Source organism: Mercenaria mercenaria, unplaced genomic scaffold, assembly GCF_021730395.1.
Source record: "Mercenaria mercenaria strain notata unplaced genomic scaffold, MADL_Memer_1 contig_5095, whole genome shotgun sequence".
Taxonomy (NCBI): Eukaryota; Metazoa; Mollusca; class Bivalvia; order Venerida; family Veneridae; genus Mercenaria; species Mercenaria mercenaria.
The window spans coordinates 17686-30644 of record NW_026463380.1 but is presented as its reverse complement, the minus strand read 5'-3'; the positions used below and the strand labels follow the sequence as shown (position 1 = coordinate 30644).

The 12959-nt window shown below is 36.6% G+C and overlaps 1 long non-coding RNA gene across 1 annotated transcript; it reads left to right on the top strand.

Annotated features, from left to right (window-relative positions):
- Window positions 1-1624: 1624 nt before the first annotated feature.
- Window positions 1625-12745, top strand: LOC128554528 (uncharacterized). Its single transcript, XR_008369630.1, has 4 exons — window positions 1625-1768; window positions 6451-6556; window positions 7874-8047; window positions 11328-12745. It is a non-coding gene; the product is annotated as an uncharacterized LOC128554528 (long non-coding RNA).
- Window positions 12746-12959: the final 214 nt, after the last annotated feature.

Genomic DNA, 12959 nt, shown 5'->3' with positions numbered 1-12959 from the left:
AGAGAAAATAGAGGATGCCGCTTTGTTTCAGCTACAATTTTGTATGGACAAAAGTCGATATACTTGCTTTGATTAAATGAAAGTACAAAGTGCAAACTATCATGATTGTGAACCATGTTGTTTCAGATGAGAATCAAGAGCTGGAGGAGTTGGTTGATGTTGATATAGAAGAGGAGAGATTGATGGCATCATGACCCTCAAATGATCAGTCAGATCTTGTCCCCAAGCTGATCTGGGCATTTTAAAGAACAACTAGTAAGTTTTCACAAGTTTTGTTTACATTTTTTTTGGGAAGGATCATGTTTTTAGCTCACGAGTCAAAGGCTCATGGTGACTTTTGTGACCACTCAAGTCTGTCGTCTGTTGTCGGTCGGTCAACATTTTCTAAAAAAAATCTCTTTAAAACCACTGGGGAAAAATTACACCAAACTTCACAGGAATGAATCCTTGGGTGGCCCCCCTTTCAAAATTATTCAAAGAATTGAATTCCATGCAGATCTCTGGTTGGCCATGGCAACCGAAAGGTAAAACTTTAAAAATCTTCTTGTCTGAAACCCAAAGGTTGTAGAGCCTTGATATTTGGCAATGTAACATCATCTAATGGTCCTCTAAGAAGATTGTTCAAATTATGCCGCTAGGGTAAAAAGAGGCCCCCCCCCGTGGTCACAAGTTTACATAGACTTGGGTAGGGAAAAAACTTAAAAAACTCCTTGTCTAAAACCACAGGACCTAGGGCCCTTTTATATTTTTTTTGGTATGTAGCATTGCCTTGTGGTCCTCTATGAAAATTTTCCAATTATAACCCTGGGATGAAAAGAGGCCCTGCCCCGGGGTCTCAAGTTTTACATAGACTTATATAGTAAAAAACTTTAAAAATCTTCTTGCCTGAAACTGCAATGCTTAGGCTTTTGATATTTGGTATGTTGCATTGCCTTGTGGTCTTCTACCAAAATTATTCAAATTATGCTCCTGTGTTAAAAAGAGGCCCTGCCCTGGGGGTCCCAAATTTAACATAGACTTATATAGGGGAAAAAATCTTCCACAGGACCTAGGCCTTTGATATTTGGTATGTAGCATTGCCTAGTGGATCTCTAACAAGATTGTTCAAATTATGTCAATGAGCGATCCAGGGTTATCATGACCCTTTTGTTTTAAATAATGTGCTGCTAATTCTTACAATATGTAGTATTATAAATTTACATGTGAGCAACATTCTAAGAAAATCTTAAATCTGGCTTATAAGGTTTAATCTTTATATAAGCCTTAAATTTTCCCCTTAAAAGTAGTTGAAACCCAAGTTTTGTTGGGATAGTTTTCCACGAAGTATTAAAAAAATGCAAAAGTTTAAAAAGGCATAAATGGCAGATGTATATCTGATCTAACATGTTGTTTACAGTAATCTGTCTCTTTAGAGAGGATTTTCCTAACCAAAGTTACAACAGTATTCAGTCATTTGATCCAAGCAGATGTTGGTTTAATGAGGAAACTGTTCAGATTATAGGGAAAAATGGATTGCCTGTTAGTCCTGATACAGGGTAGCACCAGGGGTCTTCCTCCATTTGTGTTACATTATCAACATCAAAAAAATTAAAGCTTTATGAAACTTTAAATGATTCAGATAGGCAGACCATATTGATGATCCAGAGGAGACTCAGATAGTGCCTCATACCCTGATGATAATGGTAATGATGGAAATGATGATGACGATGATGATGGTGATGAAGAAAATGACAATGATGATCATGATGATGATAATGAAGATGATTAGGTAAGTTTTAAGATTGAATTGAAATGTGCGTAATTTAAGTACAGAGTAAGTAGTAGAGCTAATTGGTCATTGTAAGAGAAGTTATGTCTGTAACAGTGTGTTGATAGTGATTTATTTTAGCACCAAATATTTATGGCTATTTTCTTCACATATTCAAGGTGGGGATTTATGAATTTCCTAGATAAAGTTGAAGGCCTCTTTGCTACCAAATACTGGTATTTGACATAAGGCTACTGTTATATAAAAACTATCTTCTTCCCATAACCATTTGATACAGTGGTGGATTATTGAGTTCTTGGATACCAATATTGAAACGTCTCAAAATCAGCTGAGAATTCTGAATTTCTTTGTTCAGGGAGAAGGCTTCCGGTACATTACTGCCTGATACTCATCTCAGTGCACTGAGTTTATTGCAACCATACTTCTTCCCATAACCATTCGAAAACACAAGAAAAGAACCTTAACAATTTCCCTTTTTATGAACCCATTTATGAACTTCATCACGCCTTGTTTTTAGCGTCCTTGCATGGACTTCTCTTCAGTCTGATTGAATAATTCCACTTTGCAGTTTTAAGGGCTACAAGAACTACATGCAGTATAACCTGTACTAACGGTCACCTCTGTTCAGTGGTCATTTTATGACGCCCTCGACGGATTTTCCTCTATTTCATCACTTTATTCAGTGGCCACCTCCCGTCCGCGGCCAGCAGCCATCGAAATTGCCTCCCAACCACCGTATTTGACCCCTTTCAGCGGCCCTGTTTCTTTAGAGAACCAATTATTTTTAGGCGATAATCGCCGAAGGTACCAGATTTTTGAGAAACATATGATTGCTAAGTTTTGCGTGACTTCACCACAAGAACGACAAAATGACATGAGCTTCTCAATTAAAACTGATAACCAAAATGTGATCCCCTTTTTGTTACGATCAAATGGCCATAATTATCGCAATTAGCATGTCACCTTGTGTCAATTTTTTTTGTTCACCCGTTTGATCTCGGTAAAGATAATACTCGGTATCTAATTAGTAGCATAATATTTGTGATTCTTTTATGCCCCCGGCATCTACTGATGCGGGAGGCATATAGTGATTGTCCTGTCCATCTGTCCGTCCGTCCGTCCGTACATGAGTAACCAAATGGGACTGTTTCGTCTAGCATCAATACCCCTTACTGGAATGACATGATACAAATGCCCGATGTAACTTGTGACCATTCATTTATCTTCAGACATCACCTACCTCAGTTTTTACCTTGACCTCATTTGGGCTTCGGTTGCTTTTTATGGGGCCCTCTCTTGGTAACCAAAGGGACCGTTTTGTCTAGCATCTGAATACCCCTTTCTAGAATGACTTGATACTAATTTCAGATGTAACCTGTGACCAATCCTCATCTTCAGACATCACTGACCTCAGTTTGACCTTGAAACTTGACCTCATTTTGGACTTTGGTTGGCTTTGTATCGACAAAATGCCACCGGGTGCATCACGCGTTTAATGAACTCAGCTTCTTTTTGTTTTTCTTTCATTAAAATTTCAAACAAAATTATATGAAATTTATTGTGTTTGAAAGAAATATAACCACTCGATCTTTTACGGATTGAATGGCAATCTTAGATTTTTAGCGGTAGACAGTAAGCGCGGAGAGTAGCTTTCCTTACCAAATGGCGAAAATTGTAAACGAATTTTTTTGAAGTTGGGGAAATTGGGCTGTAAATGTTTTGTTTAAAAAAACACATCTGCCGAGTTTTATATTCTAAGAAGACCATTGTTTGCGAATGCATGTCAGTGTATCCTGGTAAAATTATAAATTTTAGAAAACCGAAAATAATGGCCTAAAGGCTAAACTGGTCAAAAGTCGAAAAAAACATATACTGGCTGCACCTCCGATCAGTGGTCACCTGGCTTAAGTGGCCAAATTGTCTGTTTCCCCTGTCTGGCTGCTTAAGACAGGTTAGACTGTAATATATTTGACATAGAGTGTTGATACTGCTGTTATACTGAAGATTGATGTATTGTGCTGCAGATAGATAGCTGTAGCAATATTCCCCAACTGGAGCCAGACATTCTTGTTATACGCCCAAAGGGACGTATTATGTTATGGTCCCGGTGTACGTCTGTCCGTCCGTTAGCAATTTCGTGTCCGCTCTGTAACTCTTGAACCACTTGAAAGATTTCAAAGAAACTTGACGCAAATGTTCACCACACTGAGACAATGTGCAGAGCACATGTTTTGGATGTCTCATTTCAAGGTCAAGGTCACACTTAGGGGTCAAAGGTCATAGAGGTGTTTCGTGTCCGCTCTGTAACTCTTGAACTGCTTTAGGATTTTAAAGAAACTTGGCACAAATGTTCACCACACTGAACACGTGCAGAGCGCTTGTTTTAGATGACTACTTCAAGGTCAAGGTCACCCTTAGGGGTGAAAGGGTCATATATGGCTTTTTTATGTCTGCTCTGTAAATCTTTAACTGCTTGAAGGGTTTCAAGAAACTTGGCACAAATATTCACCACACTGAGGCGACATGCAGAGCACAATGTTTTGGATGACCGCTTCAAGGTCAAGGTCAAACTAGGGCAAAGGTCCATATATGACTCTGCTTTGTTTATATTGCTATGCATTGCAGTGCTCTTATTTTTATTTGGCAGATCCCTTTTTGTTCTCTTACAATAATTTTAATTTTGAATTACTTCCCTTTTTTGTTACTATAAATAGCTTATTTTGAAACTTTTTTTGTACAACATGGATAGAACATCCAATTTTTAGCTCGACTATTCGAAGAATAGTCTAGCTATTCTACTCACCCTGGCGCGGCATTGGCGTCAGCGTCACCACCTATGTTAAGTTTTTGCTGCAAGTACATACAGCCATCAATTAAAGGCATTAGCTTGAAACTTATTTTTTCTTTTTCTAGGTCAATTACCAACCTCTCTGGGTCAAGTCCCATAACTCTGACATGTATTTTGAGCAAATTATGCCCCCTTTTGGACTTAGAAAATTTTGGTTAAAGTTTTACATGCAAGTTACTATCTCCAAAACTAATGCAGATATTGATTTGAAACTTCACATGTGTCTTTGGGGTTATAAAACTAGTTGATAGCAGCAAGTCTCATAACTCTGACCTTCATTTTGGCCAAATTATGCCCCCTTTTGGACTTAGAAAATTCTGGTTAAAGTTTTGCATGCAAGTACATACAGCTATTTCTAAAAGGCATACAGATTTGAAACTTAATTTTTCTTTTTCTAGATCAATTACCAACCTCACTGGGTCAAGTCCCATAACTCTGACATGTATTTTGAGCAAATTATGCCCCCTTTTAGACTTAGAAAATTTTGGTTAATGTTTTACATGCAAGTTATTATCTCCAAAACTAATGCAGATATTGATTTGAAACTTCACATGTGTCTTCGGGGTTATAAAACTAGTTGATAGCAGCAAGTCCCATAACTCTGACCTTCATTTTGGCCAAATTATGCCCCCTTTTGGACTTTTTCTAGATCAATTACTATCCTCACTGGATCAAGTCCCATAACTCTTACATGTATTTTGAGCAAATTATTCCCCTTTTTGGACTTAGAAAATCCTGGTTGAAGTTTTGCGTGCAAGTACATACGGCAATTACTAAAAGGCATATAGATTTGAAACTTATTTTTCTTTTTCTAGATCAATTACCAACCTCAATGGGTCAAGTCCCATAACTCTGGCATGTATTTTGGGCAAATTATGCCCCCTTTTGGACTTTGAAAATTCTGGTTTAAAGTTTTACATGCGAGTTTCTATCTCCAAAACTAATGCAGATATTGAATTGAAACTTCACATGTGCCTTAGGGGTTATAAAACTAGTTGATAGCAGCAAGTCCCATAACTGATATGCATTTTGGTCAAATTATGCCCCCTTTTGAACTTAAAACTCTTTTGATATTTAACCTTTTTGGGTAATATAAATTCCTGTTTCTGGGACAATATTCCGAATAGTCGAGCTTGGCTGTCTTACGGACAGCTCTTGTTAGATGTATTTTGACATAACTTTACCTGGTAAGAATTTTTTTGTGGACTTAGAAATTATTATTTTTTTTTTTGAATTTCTCCTTTTTGTTGTGCCTGTCCTTTGGGGTTGAACAGTCAAGTTCTTTAAATTTTACTCCCATCCTCTGATGTAACCCTTCAGGCGTATATTGCCCCACTTGCTCTTGTTACTAGGTGTTCTGGTTCAAAATGGGGTGGACATTTGATACTGTGTTATCCAACAAAAAATTTCCTGTCTTAAAAAGCAGACATTTATCAGTAATTTAATGGTACCTAAACTTACTAAAAGCTTTGGCGCAAATGTTTGACTTTTATTTCATAGTTGAGTGGTACAATAACCAGAAAAATGATCAGTAACCCACACTGTTTGAGTTCTTAATAGCTTAATTGATATAATTTTTGGAACTTAAGTCTAGAATTTGATATCAAACAAGTCCCATCTGATGATTGACCATATACAATGTGATTGTGTCTAAAGTTAATATGTCCTCTATCCATATTGTGTTTGAAGAATAATTTACTTTCTAACAAAGAGGCTCAACTGACATTCAACTGACACTGCTGTGTGATAGTTTACAAAAATACTGCCGACTCTCAAGAGTTGTGATATTAAGATATATGATAATGTTGAGAGAATGCATGTTGACTATTTGCAGGGATCAGATATGGAAGGTGATAGCTTTGATTTCCAGCCAGAGAGTGGTTCCTTTGGTCAGACATTTAACAATCATTTTGTCGTCCATGCTGATGAAATGTTTGGAGGTATGGATCAGTTATAATTTTGTTTTTAGTTTGTATACTGCATTTAGCAGTTACTTTTTCATAGGTGGTAGAGCTATGTTAAACTATGAGTGGTATTTTCAGGAGTTTTACACTACAGTCATACTGGAAAGAGAGCTACGGCTATATGTACTATCATTATAATATACCTATATAAATTCTATCAAGAAAACAGATTGTATTTCACCAGTATATACGAACAGGCAGAAAATAATCCGTATTGTACCTTTTGTATTGAATGTTGCTGGACTATTTTTATTTAATATGCATGACCGGACACAGATCTATGAATAACACACAAAAACTGCATTCGGTTAAATAACATAATACATATTGAAGATTTTGTTTGATAACAAAACAACATAACAAAGCATTGCAGGTGGATGTATGTAATAGAAGGGTCATTATAACAGTAGCTAGATCTGGGATTTTGTATTCAACTCTCGTTGATTTTGCTGGGTCAAATCACACTTGGCTCTAGTGCACCTTGTGTGATTCGTCTTGACAAAATCTACTCTAGCTGAATACATGGTTGTAACCTGCTCTTGCGTAAGTGCAACTTAAAGTGGCATCTGGAGTGCTCTTCCATCATAGAAACTGGAATGTCAATGTCAAATTCATTAAATAACTTGATACATCCTCTTTAAAGGAGACGTCTCCAGAGTTACTTCTATTTATTAGTAATATGACACAGAAGCTGGAAAAAAGTGAATCATCCGGTCCCTTTGCTATATTTGTCTATATAAATAGATTTATTTGCAGTCAAAAAAGTATCTAGAAAAGTTGCTGGTTAGTGTTTGTTACTCTTTAACCTTTAGCCTGCTGGTGGCAAGTGATTCTGCCTTTGTGACCTGTGCAGACGAAAGATAAGGCTACACATCTGTGCAGTCTGATCAAGATCTGCACTGTTTGCTATTCAGTCAGTAAATTTCAGTGAACACCCCTTCTAATAATAAATTGTATTGCCTATATTGAATGATGGACCAGCCCATTTTAGAAATTTAGCAAGCTAAACTGGAGAAATGTTTTCTCACAAATGAGATTTCTAATTATATGGTGTTGATTTACAGGTGATTTTGATTAAGAATTAGAAAATTTAATGGTGTGAAGTGTATTTGTAGGCATGACCCTGAAGTAAGAGTTTCCAAGATTACATGTGGTTTATATTTTTCCTTAATTTAGCAAAGCAAGCAATGAAGTTTAACACTCTTCTATCTACTTAGAAAGTTATAATGAAAAAGGATAAAAATTTACTTCAGTTTAATCTAATTTATTTCTGATAGAAGACGCTCTTGTTAGGTAATGTTCCAGGTTGCTGGGTCCACAAACAAACAGTGGCAGAAGTACTACAGCATACAAACAGTATGAACGCCACGGCAGGCCCGCACACACAAGACAAGGGTGGTCCTCTCTAACAATGATCTGAGAATTATCTGGAGACAGGAGGAAGATATCTTTGACGAGTTGTTTCAAGTATGTAACATCCTAGTTATTTTGTATTTTTGAAATACAGTAAGACATCAGATAGTTGAGGCTGCAAGGGAATGAGCAAAAGGCTGGAGTTATTCTGGCTTTCAAACGATCCAGATATAGAAAATGTAAGGAAAACACCCGGGGACCACTTCTGGTGCTGTAGGGACCTCCGTGGCCGAGTGGTTAAGGTCGCTGACTTCAAATCACTTGCCTCTCATCGATGTGGGTTCGAGCCTCACTTGGGGCATTGAATTCTTCATGTGAGGGAAGGTCGGTTTACTGTTAATGTATCATACATCATCCAAAGAGAGAAAATTGTTACTGCTTATTAATACTCCATAAAACATTGTTATAGGGTCAAATGGCATCCATGTTGAAAATTCGTGTAACTCTGGATTATTGAATTTGAAATAAGAAATCAAGATTACTGTCTTTTTAGCTCACCTGTCATGTAGAGTCAAGGTTAGCATTTGTGATCATCCTTCGTCCGTCATTGGTCCGTCCGTTCACAATTTCTTGTGAACACGATAGAGACCACATTTTGCAGTCAGTTTTAATCAAACTTGCACACAACTTGTATTGGCATAATATCTCTGTTCCTTTCTAAATTTGAACAGATCCCATCATGGGTGTCAGAGTTATGGCTCTTAAAGGGTCAAGGTAAGCATTTGCGATCATCCTTCGTCCGTCATTGGTCCGTCGGTTCACAATTTCTTGTGAACATGATAAAGACCACATTTTGCAATAGATTTTATCAAACTTGCACACAACTTGTATTTGCATAATATCTTGGTTCCTGTTCAAAAGTGACCAGATCCCATCAGGGTCAAAATTAAGGCTATTTTGGCTTTTGTAGCCATATAGAAACTTCATTTATGGTTTGATTTGATACACAAACTTGCAAAATATCTTTAACAAAAATAGGTCTTGGATTCCATATGAATCCATCAGATTCAATCATAGGTTCCGGAGTTACGATCCCTGATGAAACCCTGAAAGAGCCAAAATTTGTTAATTTTTACATTGTGAACACGATAGATTAAGTGACATTTTACATTGGATTTTAACCACACTTACACACAGCTTATGTTACAATAAGATACGAGTTCCTTTCGAAAACCGGCTAGATTCCATCATGGGTTCTAGAGTTGCTGCCCCTGAAAGGGGACAATTTTCTATTTTGGCTCTTTCAGCCGTATAGAGTTTTCATTTATGTTCTGATTTGATACAAACTTACATAAAAAACACCGAAGTATAGTGTAATCACACAACCAAAGCAGGTTAAGTTTGACTATTTTTTGGGTCATGTGGGGTCATTAACTAGGTTACCAGGTCAAATCAAAGGTAAAGCATGTTAATATTCTTGAAGCCACATTTACATTGTAGAGGCTACATCCATGACCCTATCTTCTTGAAACTTGATCAGAATGTTTAACTTGATAATTCCAAGGTCACGTTTAACAGGTGAGAGATATAGGGTCATCATGACCCTCTTGTTTGATTTTTAGCTCACCTGTCACATAGTGACAAGGTGAGCTTTTGTGATCACCCTTCATCTGTCGTCTGTGCGTGCATGCGTCCGTCCATGCGTCAACAATTTCTTGTCTGCACGATAGTGGTTTCATTTATGATTTTACTTTAACCAAACTTGCACACAACTTGTATCACCATAAGATCTCGGTTCCTTTCTTGAACTGGCCAGATCCCATTATGGGTTTCAGAGTTATGGCCCCTGAAAGGGCCAATATTAGCTATTTTGACCTTGTCTGCTCAATAGCAGCTTTATTTATGATTTGATTTTTACCAAACTGGCACACAACTTGTATCACCATAAGATCTTTGTTCCTTTCTTGAACTGGCCAGATTCCTTTATGGGTTCCAGAGTTATGGCCCCTGAAAGGGCCAGAATTAGATATTTTGACCTTGTCTGCACAATAGCAGCTTCATTTATGATCTGAATTTAATCAGTCTTGCACAAAACTTGTGTCACCATAAGATCTCAGTTCCTTTCTTGAACCGGCTAGATCCCATAATGGGTTCTAGAATTATGGCCCCTGAAAGGGCCAAAATTAGCTATTTTGACCTTGTCTGCACAATAGCAGCTTCATTTATGATTTGATTTTAACCAAACTTGCACACAACTTGTATCATCACAAGGTCTTGGTTCCTTCCTTGAACTGGCCAAATTCCTTCATGGGTTTCAGAGTTATGGCCCCTTAAAGGTCCAAAATTGGCTATTTTGGCTTTTGCAGCCATATAGAGACTTCATTTATGGTTTTATTTGATACAAACTTCCAAAATATCTTCAACAACAGTAAATCTTGGATTCCATGACAAATCAGATCCAATCGTAGGTTCCAGAGTTATTTTATATCTGACTACCTCCCCTGATTGTAATCAAAATGGATTTATATCAGTAAGTACTTATTGGACTTATTTGAAATTTCATAATTGTCATTAGTTGGACAATCAGGGTAGATAACTATGGACTGATTTTATGTCAAATTTCCTCCCTTTATTTCAAATTAAAATGGGTATATCTCCGTAACTAATGAAGATACTGATCTGAAATTTCATTTATGTCAACAGATTTATTTGGCAGAGCCTTCTATTGTTCACTTACAATATTTTTTTTTTTAATTACTTCCCTTTTACGTTACTATAAATAGCTTATTTTTGGTAACTTTTTTATTACTGGCCGTAGGGAAAAACCCGAGACCACTTTTCTGTGGTACAACATGGATGGTACCTCCAATTTTTAGGTGCATTTTGACATATCTGTACCTTGTAAGAATTGTTTTTCCTTTTTGGTTAAATTTCTTCCCTTTGTTGTTCCTGTCCTTTGGACTTAAATATTTTTACTGAGGACCTTCTTGTCCTCAAGTGCAATGATAACAGGTGAGCGATATAGGGCCATCATGGCCCTCTTGTTGTATTCAGTGTTTACAAGCAACTAAAGAGTTCTCTGAAACTGTCACATCAAAAAATATAGGAAACAAGTATATATGTGATAGACTTCACATGAGGCAGTAGAAAGTTTAATGTTATACATATATTTGTGTAAATTATACATTTTACTCTTATGAAGTTTTGTAAATGTTTTGGGTGCATGTAAACTTTATGCAATTCAGGTTTGTGAGAGGAAGCCCTCCTGCTGGCTTATAGGTCAAAAATTATATTCAATAACAAGGTGCCACAAATATTATAGCTGACGATTAATATCCCACCCACAGTCAAAGATTGAAAATCAAATGGTTAGTCTTAGTTCTCTGTTTTTCAGTGACAGGTGGATAGAGTCCAGAGATCTAGACAGTTGTATGCAGTCAGATCACGACAATTGTATACAGTCACATCTCAGCAGTTGTATTCAGTCATATCTTGAAAGTTGTATGCAGTCTGGAGATCTCGACAGTTTATATGCAGTCAGGAGATCTCGACAGTTGTATGCAGCCCGGGGATCTCGACAGTTGTATGCAGTCTGGGGATCTTGACAGCTGTATGCAGTCCGGAGATATTGACAGTTGTATGCAGTCAGGTGATCTCGACAGTTGTATGCAGTCAGGAGATCTAAGTTCTTTTTGTACTGTTGGCATTCTCGATTCAGTCTCAGATAGAAATAACTTGATGTACTTGAGCTTACTGTTGGGAATTTACCTTTGTCAGTCTTCGAATTTTTGTAGGTCAGTCTTCGAATTTTTGTATGTCAGTCTTCGAATTTTTGTAGGTCAGTCTTCGAATTTTTGTAATGTTGCACATGTTTTGCAGTTCTCATAAAATTTAGTTAACAACTGACAGTTGTTATATGTATGGAGGCTTGTTTCGTGTCGAAATATAAAGACCTAATTATTTTCTTTCTACAGTACATATTTTGAGTTAATATGAATAGAACTGTATAGACAGCAACAAGTATTGATTGGCATGCTTGATTTTTATGAGTCTGCTTTGAAAAATCACAATACCTCATCATTCCTAACAGTCTGATGTAACATCATAGTTTTAAAGAATTTACTGTGTAAAGAAATGTAGATTTTGACAAAAGATCAAACATTTGCAAAAGTACCAATATTGTGTCTTGTATGAGCTATATATTAAGAACCTAACACAGGCCTCCTAGTGAAACCTTTAATTTCAGAGCAAACCTTTAAAACCTTTAAATCTTCTGAAAAAACCTTTAAAACGGCCAAATAGCCCGTAATTTTCACTCAAAACCTATATTTTTGTTCAGACTGCTTGCCGTGCCAGTTTAAAGCAAGTAATGGTTATACTGCTGTATTTCTTCCCCCCTTTTAAGTATTGTTATTTGGATACTGCTTGTGTATCTTTCATCTTGAGTTTTTCAGAATGCTGTTGTGTTCACCAGACCACATACAAGTAGTAAATACCTATATATATTATGTGTTTTCAACGAGAATTCAGACAAAAATAGCCTTTATTTACTCTTTATTTTTTAATATTTTACACTAAAAGGCCTTTATTTCCATAGATTGGAGCCTTTATAAAAACCTTTATTTTTGTTCAGGCCTGCTAGGAGGCCTGCTAACATGTATTTCAAATGTAGTTTTAAAGGTACAAATTGTAACTCCGTGCTCGCTGATGTTTGTTTTTACTAAGATAACGCCGATTCATGCTCTGACAGGAGATCATGCGAGATTACAGCCAGTTGCCATTCTGTGTATTTTATACTTCTTTGGATATACATTGTTGTTTGTTCAATATGTTTATAAATGAAAAAGTATAAATGTCTGAACAAATGTAAATGATCTTGATTGTTTTTTTCAACCATTCATTTCAGTGGCATCAAAATTATTTTCCTGTGTTAACAGGCTTTGTCTTTACACATACACACCTGTTATTTTATCAAAAAGTTTCATTTAAGGTTTATGACTTTATAATATTTTCAGCTAAAACAAAC